Source organism: Arvicola amphibius, chromosome 1 (genome assembly GCF_903992535.2).
Source record: "Arvicola amphibius chromosome 1, mArvAmp1.2, whole genome shotgun sequence".
NCBI lineage: Eukaryota > Metazoa > Chordata > Mammalia > Rodentia > Cricetidae > Arvicola > Arvicola amphibius.
This window is the reverse complement of record NC_052047.1, coordinates 137510040-137525544: the sequence shown is the minus strand read 5'-3', so window position 1 is coordinate 137525544 and position 15505 is coordinate 137510040. Positions and strand designations below refer to the sequence as shown.

At 46.7% G+C, this 15505-nt stretch overlaps 1 pseudogene; it reads left to right on the top strand.

Annotated features, from left to right (window-relative positions):
- Positions 1–11213: 11213 nt before the first annotated feature.
- LOC119827778 lies at positions 11214–11575 on the top strand (annotated as a pseudogene).
- Positions 11576–15505: the final 3930 nt, after the last annotated feature.

The window sequence follows — 15505 nt, the reverse complement described above, 5'->3', positions numbered from 1 at the left end:
TGAAGGTTCCACAGACCTCCAGGGTCCCAGGTTCCTTCCACTTGTATGCTCTACCATTCTCGGTAGGTCTTTCTCATCCTCAAACAGTCAAAATGACTCAAGACTTCTAGCTGTTGTATCTTCTTTTCAGGAAGCAGGAAGACAATGAACAAAGAATATAAAGGCAAAGCCACAGATGGTGTGAATGTACCCCTCCTTCCTTACTTTGTGTTAGATCCTTATTTTAAAAACCTCAAATCATATTTCATTGACCAGACCTTAGTCACAGTATTGGGGGGAGTTTGGTGTTGCACAAAAGAACACACAGAGCAAAAGTAACCCAGCAAGGCAATTGTTTTTTTGCAAAAGGGATATGTGTGCAGAACCCAAACCGGGCTAGTGAGCACACGTGGCCAAGATGGTCATTGTCTTTTATTGCTGATGTAGACGGTGACTGCATCTTGTTCCATTATGCTTGGATGCATAGTCTGACACTATTGGCTAATTGGTGCAAAGGGGAATGGGAAGGAGAAAGTTCAGGAAATATGGGTCCTTGTTAAGCTAATCAATTTTGACAGAAAAAGAATCATCCCTCACAATGAGGCCACTATGTTTATACAGGGTGACAAGATAAGCAGATTCCTCTTCTTTTCTTTTTAGTCAGACACACTGCTAGCCCATACAGTGATCTTATAGCTCATGGTAGTGAAGAGAGTAGCTGTTACCAAGGTAATTGTGATGGCTGGTTTTGGTTGTTATCTGACACATCCAGGAAGAGGAATACACAATTGAAGAACTGTCTCTATTAGACTGGTCTATAGTCATGCTGGTGGGCCATTTTCTTGATTGATGTGGGAGGGCACAGCCAACTGGGAACAGTGCCATCCCTGGGCAGGTGGCCTGGGCTGGGGAAGAAAGGTGGCTGAGCAAGCTTTGAAGCAAGCCAGTAAACAGCATTCCTCTGTCAGCTCTGCCTCTGCGCCTGCTTTCAGGTTCCTGTTTGAGCTCCTGGCTTCCCTCCATGACACACTGACCTGCAAGTCAAAGAAACCCTTTCCTCCCTGAGTGGCTTTGGGGCTTTATCACAACCAAAGAAAACAAACAGTCTAGGACAATTGCCAATAGTCTTCACTTCCAGATGAAGCCCTTGGCGGATGAGCAAGTCTTACTATAATGAATCATGGATGCAGAGAGAGCCCATTTGAATCCCGTTTCCTATATCATGGAAGTCATAAGACCCATGGAACAGTTTCAGTGTGAATTCCAAACCTAATCCCGCTGGGGGTTTGAAGACAAGGCAGAGCCTGCTTGGTGGGCAGACCCCTCCCCTGCCACAATCCTGCAGACAAGATGGTTCTGGCTTCGTGCTTCATTCCTCTTACCGGGAGGCCAATGAGGTTCATGCCCAGTGGTCCCTAACTGAAGGAGTAAGAGAGAAGAGTTTCTAGAACCCTAATTCCTTTGCAGCTAGGAATAAGCAGGCTTGAGGGAGCCTTTACTTTGGGACTTTTGGGGGCTGTGTCATGTTGAGGTTAGATCGTTTCTCACCGTGAGTTCCCAATAACAGGAAAAGGTAGGCCCTTAAGGCTCTCCCACTGTCTCCAGAGCTCAGCCTCTGTCTCAGACGTGACCGTGTCTTTTGCTGAGTTGTGTGTCTCCGTTGGTTTCTGTGGTGAGAAGAGAATACCGAAGAGTGGACAATTTAGATAGGGGATTTTCCTTCTCGCATTTCTGGAGGTGCAGTGTTGGTGTCTGCTGAAGGCCTTATTGTAATCTGAGGACCCCATTGTTTTCTTTGTCCTTTTTTCCATAAGAGACCACTGGAGTGCTAGGTTCGGGGTCAGCCCTGAGAGCAACACAAGCCATGAGTTAGACTTGCTGATGCCAGCTGGACCTTCCTCCTGTGGGATGCTTAAGGACCACAGAAACCACACAGGAGGCAGTAGAGCATGGCTGAAGATTTGGGTTCTGACCTGGTTCCCTCAGCCTCATAATGGAAGGCTCTGGTGGTCTTTAAGATGTGACTGCCTCGCCAAAAATGGTACCAAGCCATGTGGCTAACACAGTCATTAATAATGGGCTAATATAAGTTATAAGAGTTAAAAAGAAGCCTCAGCTACTAGGCCAAGCAGTTTATGATGTTTGTTTATTTGGGACTAAATGGCTGTGGGACCTGGTGGGCCAGAAACCTCGGTCAACACTGTCTAGACATTTTAAAAGACTCAAGGTCTAGTCTCTCTCTGTCAGCTATTGTTTAGATTTAGAATGGACAGGGTAAACTTGGAAATTACAAGTTTGAAAGAGTTCACACTTGCCCCCCCCCCAGGCCATGTGATGTTTTCCTTTACATCGAATGTGGCTATGGATGCGCTGTATTTGAGGACTGAGACAGGAGATGCCAAGTCCGGAGGCTAGGCCAGTTGCAGGAGATGAAAGGGGGAGTAAAGTTTGACCCTGTCCTGAAGAAGGTCCCCAAACAAGTCAGACAGCAGAATATTTGTAGGGATTCTCCACAAGCAGTTGTGGGGGCTCTAGACGTAAGGCAGGAACTCACAGAGTACTAAGGGATTGTTGTGGCCCACCCAAAGTCTTGATGCTCACACATCCCGATACGTGGTCAGAGCGGATGGAACCAGAGTTAGTTCGTAAACAATCGGTGTTCCAATGGGGAGGTTTCCCGTCAGAACTCTGTAAGTGTCAAAGCCGTGATTTGGGGAACCGCATGGGAGAGAAACGAGGAGCTGTTTCAAATGTAGGTAGATGGGGAGAAAAACTGAAGTTCACAGTCATATCCCACTTTTGACTCTGACTTTTCCTGGTACAATGCATGGCCTCACTGGTCTAGAACATATAAAATAACTGAAAAGAGTCCTGGTCCTTTATTGTTACCACTGTGGATGACGACATTTTCCTCACAGAGTAGCTGGAGACTTTGTGGCATCGTACCACGGTTCCATACCTGGCTCAGGGAAAGGCCTGAGTCTTAAATACGAATGTCCGTGGAGGAAAAGGAGAGTGGCCACATGAGCCTAGGATGTGAAACGATGCCGGAATGTCCGTGTGCTGGGCCTGCATTCCAGCCTTGGGAAGGACATAAGCGCGATGACCCTCCTGTCACAAGTCTCTGGGTGACCTTGCAGCCAAACTCTAGACTTCCTGACACTTTCATGCTGGGAAAGGAACACAGGAACTAGTATTAAACAACTGAAATCAGGATACAGGTCAGAAATATCCAATAAAAAGTTTATCATTGGAAAGAGTGACTGAGGAGTCCTTTACAACAGTGAAGGTTCAATGAAAGACGAGGCCGGTATAATTGTGCATGAAATATACATTAGCCTCCGCATGCATAAAATGTAAACCTTAGGAAATATGCGGGAAAAGTAGACAGGAGTAAAAAAACACCAGGGGCTTTCAGTGACTGCCAACAGCTTATCATTCACACCGAGACAAACACAACAAGAAGTCAACGACTTCAGTGTAACTGATCGGGCTACTTAATAGATATATTTAACTTTAGACCAGTCTAGGGAACTGTAAATCCATCTCCCTTTTTACTTCCTCTGGTTCCTAATTAACCATCACTGACTGCGTCTTTTCATGAACATCCTGTCAGTTCCTTTCAAGATTCGAAGGAGAGGGCAGACTCTCTTATATAATGCAATAGACTTGTAATAAAAAAAATACTTATTTCTATGCTGTGTGTATGGGTGCTTTGCATGGATGCATCTATACACCATACATAGTGCATGTGGAAGCCTGAATAGGACGATGGATCCCCTGTAACTGGAGTTACAGATGGTTGTGAGTGGCCTGATGTAGGTGCTGGGAGCTCAACTCAGGTCCTCTGGAAGAGCAGCCAGTGCTCTCAAGCATTGGACCAATCTCTCTAGTCTCCTCATTCTTAATCTTACACATATACATAAACACGTTCATAAAAGTGACATTATACAGACTGAACAGGTTGGATTTGTATACTAAGGAGCACACACACACATGTGCGTGTGTGTGTGTGTGTGTGTGTGTGTGTACATTTTCAGAAAAACCTCTTAAGGTTTCAGAGTAGGTTCTGTTATAGAAAGCATATACCAAGGGAATTAAACAACAGGATTTACTTCTCCCATTCCAGAGGCTGGAATCCTGAGATTGAGGTGCTGGCGTGCCTGGGTTCTGGTGAGAGCCCCACTCCTGAGCCACAGATGGCTCCATCTCTGTTGTGCTCTCAGACAGGAAACATGGAGAAGATACAGTTGTTTCCTTCAGCCAGGGCCTGTGATAGTTATTTTGATTGCCAACTTCTCTTGTTTGAGAGGTGCCTAAGAAATCAGTAATGGACATCTCTGATTTGTCCAGGAGGCTTTCCCAAGATGGCTAAGTAGGGGAAAGACCTGCCCTTTGTGGGAGTGGCACCACCTCTACAGTCCTGATGGAATAAAGAGAATCGAAGGAGAATTCCCCTCTCCTCTTTTGCAACCATGATTCCAGCTGCCCAGCTCTGTTGTGCCTTCCCCTCTACGAGGGACTACAAACTCTGAGATCGGGAGCAAAGTAAATCCTTCCCCCTTGGGTTGCTCAGATCAGGTAGGTTTTCAACGATGGAAAGTTGAACTCAGGCGCTAATACCATCAAGATGGCTGTCCTTGTGGTTAACTGTGCCCCTGAGACCCAGCTCTTCATCCAGATACACTGGGGTGAGGACAGCTGTGTGTGAATGTGGGAGGGTATGCAAACATTCATTTCCTAACGGGCAGCAAAGTGGTCATGGGAATCCATGTAGAAGCAACTGCAAAGCTTGGTTAAAATAGAGTGATTGACTCTCTGGGTTCACCAGAGAGCACACAGAAGGCAGAGGTGCCTACCTTCTCGCCTGCAAAGGCAAAGGCTAACACCGTGAGCCAGTAGCACTCCAGCACGGGATGCAGACTCACCCTAAGACTCCCACCATTGGACATAGTAGCTGGTGGAACAGAGGTGATTTTCCTTTTAGATATGAGCCCTCAAAACTGGGCAGAAGTCCATAAGGAAACAGAAATCATGGCTTTGCGAGCTCCCTAGGAGGGTGAGCATGAAATTCAGGGAGGAAGTCGTAACCTCCGATGACAACCCAGAGCAGACATATGGGGGAAACCCGTCCGGGACCCATGAAAAAGCAGCCAGAGGGTAGAGAGAAAGGAGATCTTCATGGACAAGCTGTGTTGACAGAGATCAGCATTCCCCACTAGGGGCAGAAGAGAAAGCTGAATTTGAATGAGCTCCAAATGCTAGGGCATGGAGCTCAAAGCCAGTCCAGTACCCACAAGGGAGCTGAGTCTTAGGGGTCAGAAAAATTGTCGTGATATTTCATTTATATTGTAATAAATAAAGCTTTCTTGAAGATCAGAGAGTCAAACAGCCATCCTGTATTTTAATAAATAAAGCTTGCCTGAAGAGATTAAAACAGCCACCCTGGTCAGCCTTAGATTCCAGGCAGTGGTGACACACACCTTTAATCCCAGGGGCCACACTAGTTTGCCATAGAAACCAGGTGGTGGTAGTGCACGCCTTTCATCCCAGCATAGAGAGGAATATAAAACGGGAGGAGACAGCTCTCAGTCTCAGTCTCATTCTGAGGATTCCTGGAGGAAGGATCGCCATTTCGGATCGAGGTAGAGGTAAAAGCCAGTGGTTGGCTGCTTTGCTTTTCTGACCTTCAGGTTGAACCCCAATATCTGTCTCTGGGTTTTTCTTATTCATGCTACAAAAAACATGAGCTAGGACCTCAGCTCTGCTCAGAGCCTAGTCTGACCACCGACTGTGTGAGTGCAGAGGAGGCCAGAGGGACCAACATCCAATGCAGAGAAGGAAGGCATCAGTGTGGGTCTCACACGTGCCTGTCATGGGGAGAGCAGATCTCATAGCTGGCTGCTTTCAGGAGAGTGGGTGTCAGCGATGAGCCCCACGGGGAGACAGAGAGCATGCAGCAGATTCCAGACATACCCAATAGATCTTGGAACAATTCGGCAGGATCCAGTCCGGGACCACACACATGTATGTAGTTTACAGCATCATCGGTTAGGACTAAACTTGCTAAGAAACGTGGCATCATGTCCATATTCCAAAAAGAAAGAAGTGAATAGAACCTGACTGAGTTGGGCCATCTCTTGGCCTCAGCCGACTAGTCTTTCCACACTACAGTGATGGATATGTCGGAGGAATTAAAAGACAATCTATCTAAATAGTGGAGAAAATAGGCCCCCTGCGGGGAGTGCAACAGAGGCGACGTGCAAACAATATAAAAATCGGGGTGTAAACAGCTCAATGCTAAAATAAAAATCACCTAACTGGGAACAGCTGCACTTTAGAAATATCAGAATCCTCAGCAGATGTGACAACAGATCAATAAACAGGCCTTTCTCTGGGAAAGAGAGAAAAATATTGAAGAAAAATAAAGTTGCGGAGTCCCGTGGACCACATGAAGTGGCCTAACACATGTGCTCTGGAATCCCAGGGAAGGTAATAAAGAGGCAAGTAAAACACTTATTGGAAGAGATGATTTATATGACTTATATTTATATCCAGTACCCAGTTTGAGAGGCTCACAACCAACCATCTCTAACTTCCCGTCCAAAGGATTTCGCGCCCCTTTCTGGCCTCTGTGGGCACCTGCATTCATTTGCATGTACTCGCACACGGACACACATGCATACACACCCTTAAAATAAATTTTTAAAACAATTCGAGAACCAGCTATCGCTTAGTATACGTTATTTATTTTGATTCCCCCAAACAGTACAAGTTGCAGGTGAAAACACACACAGCGAGAACTGAGTAGGAGCAGTTGTGTGAACACCGAACCAAACAGAACTCAGGCCAAAACACCACTGCTGAAAGAAACGGATTACACATTAATACATTATAGCTTTCCTTTCCCTTTTCATTTGCTAGGGGAAAACTATTTCTGTGTGCAAAATCTCTCTATTACTCTTTTTGTTATTGCTCCTGGGTTTCAAGCTTCTGTTGTTCGCTATTTTTGATGTGTTTAGTCACGTTTTCTTTTTGAACTCGTAAGGTTTCGGGGGATTTTATTTACATGTTCACTTGTGATCCATTTTTTTAAAGAAATACAGCCATTAGAAAATTTTGTTTCGCGCCGGCGGTGGTGGCGCACGCCTTTAATCCCAGCACTCGGGAGGCAGAGGCAGGCGGATCTCTGTGAGTTCAAGACCAGCCTGGTCTACAAGAGCTAGTTCCAGGACAGGCTCCAAAGCTGCAGAGAAACCCTGTCTCGAAAAACCAAAAAAAAAAAATTGTTTCAAATTTTTGGATGATCTTACTGACAGCTGGGTATTCACAATGCTTGTGTTTCCATTGGGATTTTCTTGCGCACTTCCCTGGCAATAATGAACAGAAAGTTTCGCATCTAGAAGCAGCATCTCTCCAAAGGGACTCTCTTCTCAAGATCAAAGGATTTCACAAGTGCCAGCAGCTCTGGCATCTGTCAGTTGTCTGGTGGGTCCCTTTAAAGCCAGCCGGGCATCCCTAGGGAAAGGCGTGAGGGTAGGCCATTTCTGGACGAAGACGGTGCAGTCTTAGTCTTTCAGCACGTCCAAGGCCACAGTGGTCCTCTGGGTTATTAGTGATACTCAGAGTGTTGCTTCCCAGTGTGCAGCCAGAGTGGTATGTGGTGCTGTGTGACTGACCCAGTCCTGGATATGGAGCAGATAAGGTCACACTGTGCTGGAGCGGCAGGCAGACAGCGATCGGGGCAGAATTCTCTACACCCTCAACCCCAGCGGTGTTCCCATGTCTAACTTTTCATAGCTGTGATCCATGAATGGCATGAATGAGATCCTGGAGAAGTTTCTCAGTTTGCAGGGACTAGAACAGTTAATAATCCTATCTTGTCAGTATGCGCTCTTTCCAGGTGAAGCTGTACCCACCTGTCAACACACATGTAGATTTCCTCTGCCATCTCTTGTTTCTTGTTCTTAAGATGTTGCTCTCTGTTGTTTCTTTTGAAGATCAAATTAATTTGGGTACACGGTTATCATTAAATATTGTATGAAAATATTGGGTGTTAGTATATATGCATATATGATGTAAGTATAAACAAGAATCTGTTTAAAAAAGTAGCAGTCCAGTAAATGGAGGCTGCTGGCCTCTGGGAGGACTTTGCCACCAAAACCCTTTCCTTCGGGTAGTTTTGACATGTATCAGACACAGAGCTGGGAGCAGAGGGATGTTGATGTAATAGCAAGGGCTCACACTACTCGAACAGACCTGCAATTCATCAAAAGGGCACACAAGCTGAAGTTAAGTTGGTCCTGGCTTGGATTCGTTGTAGCTAACTGGCCAAGGACAATCCATTCAGACTGCCTCAACAGCCCCTTATAGAAAGTCATTTTGACAATAATGCATGTGCCTTAGCAATCCTTTTTAAGACTCAGGTGGCCGGTTTGTATATAATAAACAAATCAGATTTGTGGATACGAGAAGATGAAAGCACCACATCTCAGCTCCACAGCTGGTTGGTGTGTCAATGTGTGAGGCTATCCTGCCAGGACCTCGGTTTCCTCATCTATAAGGTAAATGTGTCAGAAAGCTCTACTTCATAAGGAGTAAGGGCTTCACAGCTTAACTAGTTGTGATAAAAACCCGGCCCATAGTGTAGTTAGTTGCTATGGTTACAAGAAAAGATGCTTGGAGATGTCAGATGTTGCAGAATAAATCACTAATGGGTACTGCATCCCAAACAAGTGCTGGGGCCTCTCCAGTGTGTTTAGATCCTCTCTCCATGCTTATACAACCCTTGCAAAGCAAGCACCCATCTTTGTGTGGGCAAAGAGAACCTAGGAGGCTTATGAGGGTCACCATGTCCCTTATTACACTGACAGTTCCAAACACAAGTGTCCACAAACATTTCCAAGCAGCCCTCTCCTTCTGAGGCCAGCTGCTTAGACTGCACAAGTGTTTATTCCTTTGCTTGCTAAGGAGTCCTTATGCCCTCCCCAACTCACACACACACACACACACACACACACACACACACACGCACACACGCAGAGGACCTGTCCCTGCTGATCTGTCAGCCTCCTCCTATAGAGTGCCAGCCATTCCCTTCAGCCCTGGCCCCACAACCCGCCCTCCTCCCTCCCGACTCCAAGTTTTTGTACGTCTCCATCACCTGGAATACACACGTTCTTGTTTAGCTTTTCATTTGAGCCAAATCATAGGTCACAAAACATGCCCAAAAGGCTCAGGAAATAACCCCACACCTCTCCATTTGTTTTGTTTGTTAGTGGCAGAACTGGAGATTGCCTTTTGCTGGGAAGAGAAAATAGACAAGGCGACAGAATATTTATTACTCGGCGGACCTGTTTATCTGACTAATCAGCCTCGAGCACTGGACTTAGGTGAGAATGAATCTGCTCTGCTCTTGGCTCCTGAGCATTAATTAGAGACTGTCTTCCGCTTTCCTTGACATTCACTGTGCGGAAGAAATGGTTCCTGAAATGCCAAATTATTTCACTACGGGACTCACTTTAATTTCTCAGGAATATAACCTTTCAACACAGGGCTTATGTTAGCTGTGGAGTTGGTGATACATGTGTTTTGGAAAACAGTGTGAGTTCATAAAGGTTTATTACAGGATAATGGGATATATATATATATTATATATATATATATATATATATATATATATTATACTTCGTAGAGGAGGCCTGCTATTACTGGATTAAATCGGACATAAATTCATTAGCTCTCCCCTTTGTCTTTGTGGTCCTGAAAGAATGGCCGTATCCTGGAAGCTCTCTGGAAAGGAGAAAACATACATCTCCCCACCCGACTCTGACATGGGAAGTGATAATAAGCCCCGGGCAATTTTAGTGCAAATTTTCAAGTTTATACCTGAAATGCACTCTTCAGTGCCCCTTCCCTTAATAGCAGCAAACTGCTTCAGGGTCAGCATTCAGAGACTTCAGTCATCCTTCCCAGAATCAGAAACCAGAACTCAAGAACTCTGTGGCCAACCCGCCCCGAACACACTCCATCGCATCAGAGCTAAAACCCACTTCTCCCCAGAAAGCCCAGCCTCCTCCTGCTGCCAGCTGGGAGGGCTTTCCCTGACAGCGTTTGCTGAGTCCCTGCTGCTTGTCAGGTGTGCTGATGACTTTACATCAACTTGACCCAACCAGAGTCCGTAGAGAGGAGGGAGCTTCCGCTAAGAAAACACCTGTAGAGCCTTTTCTTAATTAGTGGTTGATGGAGGAGGGCCCAGCCCATTGTGTGTGGGTGCCATCCCTGGGCCGGTGGTCCTGGATTCTACCAGAAAGCAGGCTGAGCAAGCCACAGGGAGAAAGTCAGTAGTGGCACCCCTCCGCGGCCTCTGCATCAGCTCCTGCCTCCAGGTTCCTGCGCTGTTTGAGTTCCTGACGGTGATGAGGAACAGTGCTGTGGAAGAGTAAAGCCAAATAAACCCTTCCCTCTCCAATTTGCTTTGGCCGTGGTGTTTTGTCGCAGCGATAGCAACTCTGTCTAGGATGCCAGGCCTGCCTCTGGGTCACAGGCCAGCAAAGCTTCTGCGAGGGGCCAGGGAGTAAACGTGTTAGGCTTGTCCAAGGTCCTCTTCTCACTTCCTTCCCTTCCTCCCTCCCTCCCTCCCTCCCTCTTAAATTCTGCTTTGTTTTAGTTCTGTTTTATTTCCCACAAAAGCTTTGGCACATTGTGACGGGGTAAGACAAGGCAGAGGTTCCTTCATTTTACAATATGTGCTGAGGCCATTTTAAGTTTAACTAGAACTTGATATCCTTGACAGGAAGGTCTGTAGAGAATTACCCACCTCTATTCTAGGAACCCAAGGTTAAGATGCCCCATCGAACTTATCTTGGCTGCTGTTAAACTGCTTGCTTGCACAAAGCTTCCCCCTGCAGCTGTTGAGATAACAGAATGTCATTTTTTGCCTTTAAAAGTCTCTTAGTGGCCAGGTGGTGATGGTGGCACAAGCCTTTAATCGCAGCACTTGGGAGGCAGCGGCAGGGGGAATCTCTTGAGTTTGAGGCCAGCCTGGTCTACAGAATGAGTTTTAGGACAGGCTCCAAAGCTACACAGAGAGACCCTATCTTGAAAAAACAAAAACAAACAAACAAAACGTCCCTGACTCTTCTGAGACGTGGTGCACGCAGCGGACCTCTGTTCAGTCTGCTGGGGTCCTGACTCACTGCTGTTGGCTCCTGCCGAGGAAAACGTCTGTCAGAATGCTGCACCACACTCACAGATTTTTAAGATACTGTAAGGCGCCTGTGGAATCTGAGATAGTGATTCACTGAGTTCAAATCATGCTCACCAGCCGCAACACGAAGTCACCGGAGGAGGTGTGTGCTGACTTGATCCGAAGTGCAAAGGAAAAGAATCTGAAAGGCAGGTGTGCATGCCTACTAAGACACTGAGAATCACTACAAGAAAAACACCTCGGGGTGAAGGTTCCAAGATATGGGATCATTTCCAAATGGGAATTCACAAGTGACTCATTGATTTACACAGTCCTTCCAAGATTGTTGAGCAGATTGTTTCCATCAGTATTGAACCAGGAATGGAGATTAAAGTCACAGATGCCTAAGTCAACTATTTTAATAAATTGACTTAATCAATTGTTTAAAAAAAAAAAAGACGAAGTCCCTTCCTCTAAAATCTCAGAGCTACATTGGGTCCCAAATATCTAAGTGCAGTACTAGTCAGCTGGAGTAAAGCTGTAAATGGCTATAAAATGTGTCTGAGTGGTCTTCTCTGGTGAGCTCCCCATAACCACATCAAAGCTATTCTTAGCCCATGACCATACTGAGACAGGTACACACTGAATTTAATTTATTCTTTCAAGGAGACCCTGAGATGAAAACGCCCAAGTGGCCCCTGCTTTCAGACTTAAAGAAGAGTCAACTGCTTTTCCTGTGGAAAATAAGGGGTTTAGGATGTGAAAGGCCAGGGCTGGGGTTACATGGAGGGGCAAGAGTAGGCTGGGAGAGGAAGCATCTAGGAGGTTCAGGAGGATGACACCATCTGTGTAGATGGAGAGAGGCAAGAGAGACATGAGCAGTTAGCCCCAGTGTCCACTCTACAGCCTGAGGCAGTGGGTGTGGCTTGAGGGAGAGCAGACCCTGTCCTTTCAGAGGCTCATGGGAGGGGTCAGAAGCTTGGTTTGAAAGGCAGTTGGGGTTTCCTGAAGGATGCTAAGCATGATCTATGTTGTTCTACCTAGGGCTGGTGAGGAGTGCGTGGGGTGGACCAAGAATGTGGAGCTTCTCTAAATGGAAGCGGCAGATGGATGGAGAGAGGAAGAGGTGTTGACTTCTCTAAGGACTCAGTTTCATCAAGTAGGGGGCAGGGCATGGGATGGTTGGGTAGATAGATAGTCAGACAGAGAGACAGAGGATAGAAGGACAGATGGATAGATAAACAGAGTCATCCTGGAGGTGGTACAATGTTTTCTCATTCTAGAGATTGCTTGGGGAACAGGAAGGACTTAGGGTTAGCTTGGACTATTATACGGCCACTAAGGCTTTTAAAACATGAGTGGAAGGCTCATTTCCTATCTGCCTTGGATCCGGGAAATGGGTTCTTGTTCATATAGACGCAAGAGCCATGTGTCTTCTCAGGTGGCCCAGAGTGCTCAGCTTTAACAGCCTACAGTCTGATACTATGTTTACCCAGGTCCTTATCCTAGGATTCTAGAGAGCCTGCCTGTGTGACACATGCATGGGACTTTGAAGAAGAGAACTAGTCTTCCTGCTTTTTTTTTTTTTTTTTTTTTTTTGGTTTTTCGAGACAGGGTTTCTCTGTAGCTTTTTTAGAGCCTGTCCTGGAACTAGCTCTTGTAGACCAGGCTGGCCTCGAACTCACAGAGATCCGCCTGCCTCTGCCTCCCGAGTGCTGGGATTAAAGGCGTGCACCACCACCGCCCGGTTCTTCCTGCTTTTTCTATAGGAAGCTGGCAGTCCTGTTCAGGAGCTGGGTAGACAATGCACGGAAGACACAAGGAAAACCTATTCAGCACTAAGAAGGAAGGAAGCAGCATGAGAGAAAGACCAAACAGTGAATGGATGGGTGAAAGCAGCTTCCCATGCTTAATACTTGGCTTAAAAGACAGATCTCTGCCAGGCATGGTGTCATGGGATTGTGAACTCAGCACCTGGGGAGTAGAGATAGAGGGGAAGGGAGTTTGAGGCTAGCCAGTGCTATGTCAGGCCTGTGGTGGTTTGAATAAGAATGGCCCCCATAGGCTCATCGATATGAATATGTCTCCAGGGAGAGCACTATTTGAAAGGAGTAGGAAGTATGGACTTGTTGGGGCAGACTTTGAGATTTTAAAAGCTCAAGCCAGGCCCAGTGTCTCCCTCTCTTCCTGCTGCCTGCAGATCCAGATGTAGAACTGTAAGTTCCTTCTCCAGCACCATGCCTGCCTGCATGCTGCTGTGCTCCCTACCATGATAATGAACTAAACTTCTGAAACTGTAAGCCAGCCCCAATTAAATGCTTTCTTTCATAAGAGTGGCGATGGTCATGGTGTCTCTTCACAGCAACAGAACAGTAGAACTAAGACAAGGCCCTTTCTTGGTGACCACAAAAAAAGAAAGACTGGTCATTGCCTCCTCTGACAAGCCTAGAGTCCTAGGTAAAGCACTGTAGTTATGGTGAGTCTTGGCTACCCAGATGTAAAGGAAGTCACCTCTGTTTGGAGAACCACCCTCGCTACAGTACAGACTCCAGGCTGAGGAGAGGAGCGAGTTGTGGAGAGAGAACTCACCGATTGCAGCCAGCTCTGACTCATCTGGAGGGACCTGGCTCCAGTCAACCAGCATGAGCCTGCAATGTCAGGCCTCTGTGTGCAGAAGTCCCATCTCAGTCCTCCCCCCCCCCCCCCGTCACTCCCTACCCTGTGCCAGTCTGCCTGATCCATGCCCACCCAGCCTTCTCTCTGAGAGCAGAGAAGTCATTAGCAGGCAGGCCAGCCAGCCAGGAGCCACTACGATAATGACCTGCATTCATTACCCACTGACAGCGGGGACTCAAGCGAAACTAATGGCACAGCTCTTTCCTTCCAGCAGGGACTTGGTGCCAAACTTCTTGTTGATGACACTTGAGGAGCTGTAAGAAGTCATTAGAGAGCCTCTCCCATCTGTGTGTCCTCTTGTATAAAACTTCTGAGGGGTTAGGTCGTGATGAATAAGAGCCTGCAGGCTTGTGACTCTAGCAAAAGGCATCTCACCTGCGTGCCCAGAATGGGCAGAGATACATACAAGATTCCCCTTGACCTGACCATGACCCCTCCATCTGCTCCCTCTAGAGTTCTAGGGTCAGCAGTGTGGTGGAGAACTCCAGGCAGACTCCTGATGTTGCAACATGACTCTGTGGTCCATCAAGTTCACACTGGAGAACTGTGTAGTCGAGGTACAATGTTTATTTGTTTGTTTTTTTAGGAGGCAGGCTAGTGTCATGTGAAAAGAGAGGCTATCAAGCGAGAAAATGTCTCCATGTGATTGGCCTGTGGACAAGTCTGCGGTACATTTTCTCTATTGACAATTGATATGGGAAGTCCCAGGCCATTGTGGGTGGTACCACCTCTGGGATGGTGGTGTGGTCCTTATATAAGTAAGCAGGCTGAGCCACCAATGGGGGACAAGCCAGTAAGTGGACTTTCTCCATGGTTTCTGCTTCAATTCCTGCTTCCAGGTTCCTGCCTTCAGTTTTTGCTCTGGCTTCCCTGGATAATGAACTTTAAAAATGCAAAATAAAATAAACTCTTTCCTCCCCAAGTTGCTTTTGGTTATGGTATTTTATCACAGCAGTAGAAGTCCCTAACTGAGACAGTTGGCCTCCGTTTGTAGCTCTCCTGGGCCACATGGGACTCACGGGCTGTGAGCTGGTCATGTCATAGATGAAGGATAAGTTCAGTGCTATGTCCAGGTTGGAGGAATGGGAGGTCTATTTTCTGTGACCTTCCTGGGAAAGCAAAGTTTCTCAAATACTCAAGGCTTGACTGATTGGCACAAACAGGTGACGCCTTCCCCACCTCCATGCGAGGTGGCATTCGTGGAGGGCAGCCTGAGTTCTGTAGGAAGCTGCTGTAGCCCAGATGCTGAATACCTCTGAAGGACTATGTGCAAGACTAGAGGCAGGGTCTCTACACTGGTGCTCTGAGGAGGGCCTGAGGTCATGAGAGCGTGTGACCAAAGGTGACTGCAAAGCCCCTGCCTCTTCCTCTCTACTTACTAGATCATGAGGTGAGCATTTTCTCCACCACACATTCTTTGCGAGATATGTCACTATTCCCAGAGGCCCAAAGCTATGAGACCCCCTGCTCTTGAAGTGAACCTCCAGAACTCTGAGTACAAATCATTCTGCCACTTTTACAAGTTCAATAACATGCCTCAGGCATACCATGATAAGGACGGAAATCTGACAAATACAAGATGAAATAAAGTTATTTCCTAAATCACAGCTAGCTGGAAACAGTGAGATTCAGGCTACCAAATCTTCAGATACAGGAAGGGGG